At 43.2% G+C, this 1,365-nt stretch overlaps 1 long non-coding RNA gene across 1 annotated transcript in view; it reads left to right on the forward strand.

Moving 5' to 3' along the window:
* Nucleotides 1-1,200: 1,200 nt before the first annotated feature.
* Nucleotides 1,201-1,365, forward strand: part of LOC116695269 (uncharacterized) — a 221-nt gene continuing 56 nt past the window's right edge. The window contains exons 1-2 of the long non-coding RNA XR_004333405.1: nt 1,201-1,308; nt 1,342-1,343. This is a non-coding gene — a long non-coding RNA (uncharacterized LOC116695269). The remainder of the gene's footprint in view (nt 1,309-1,341; nt 1,344-1,365) is intronic.

The following is a 1,365-nucleotide window of genomic DNA, read 5'->3' on the forward strand; positions in this document are numbered from 1 at the left end:
CGAAGAGTCCTTGGGCAAGACACTGAATCCCGAGTTGCCCCCCGTGCTGTGCATCGGAGTGTGAAAGTGTGTGAATGTTTATCTGATGAGCAGGTGGCACCTTGTACGGCAGACCCGGCCACAGTGTATGAATGTGTGTGAATGGTGAATGTTTCCTGTAGATGTAAAAGCGCTTTGAGCAGTTGTTAAGACTGGAAAAGCGCTATATAAATACAGCACATTTACATTTACAAAGGAGGAAGGAGGAAGACCTTTCTCCACAGTGCTGTCCCACTGGTCTGGCCAAATATGGCTTATGGTCTCGACCGAGTCGAGGTGTCTTTGTTATGTTTATGATAATATTGGAGGGAAAGTGAAACACAGCATGGACAGAGATGTTGTTCACCTTTTCACAAGTTTAGACCGCTAGCTAATGCTGCATCAATGTTTGCTATTTAGTTGCTCAAATGCTCAGTACTAGCAGTGGTAATAGTAGTGAATTGGTGTTTGAATTTGGTGCTTTTAGATTAACAAATAACCCAAATTGGTTGTCTTGTCTTGTAGACTTTTTTTTCTGTCCTTGACTTGGTGTTGTCTTGGACTCCAACCTCTTTGGACTCTGTCTTGACTTGGTCTCGACTGGTCCTGGTCTTGGACTTCTCTTTGACTCCTCAAAGGTGGTCATGACTACAGCCCTGCCGCAAAGCGTACTTCCTATGGAGCCATTTTGATGCTAATCCCCCGCCGTTAGCATTCCATCTTCTGCAATTCCTTTTGGTGTCATTTTGACAACGAATAACTTTACGTCTGAAGTGTTTAAAGACTTTATTAGTCCATTGTTCATTTCTAATTAACACAACAATGTGCAAACGGCTTCATTACCTTCTGTCTCACGTTATGGCCCCATAGCAGGCACTTACAGAATAGGCTTTCAATTGTGTCATAACCACGCAACTTTCTGTCACACAGTCGACAAATTACCCTATTGTCAGGAGAAGCTCACAGGCAATCGGGGGGACGTAGGAGCCCATAGAGAGTCCATGAAAGCATTGGAACAAAATCTTTCAGCAATGTTTTGATGGATTGAAAATACTTTGGTATGTGGCAAGTGAATTCACATGAAGTAACATTTGTCCACGAATAGATTTTTCTCGACACAGCTTCCAAGATTTACAACTTTCAGACATGTTGCTCACGCTACGTTGTCAAGCTTCTTTGGAGGCTGTGCCGTAACGCTCAGCACTCACCGGTAAATTGCTTCCAATTGACTTCATTGGTCTCCGTCAAAGTCTACAGCGTTGCTTTGTCCATTCATTTTACTGTCTATGGGTGGAACATGTGTACGTTCAAAAGCTGTTTTAGTTGTGCAACAGAAAACTCAGATTG

Source organism: Etheostoma spectabile, chromosome 9 (genome assembly GCF_008692095.1).
Source record: "Etheostoma spectabile isolate EspeVRDwgs_2016 chromosome 9, UIUC_Espe_1.0, whole genome shotgun sequence".
Classification (NCBI taxonomy): Eukaryota; Metazoa; Chordata; class Actinopteri; order Perciformes; family Percidae; genus Etheostoma; species Etheostoma spectabile.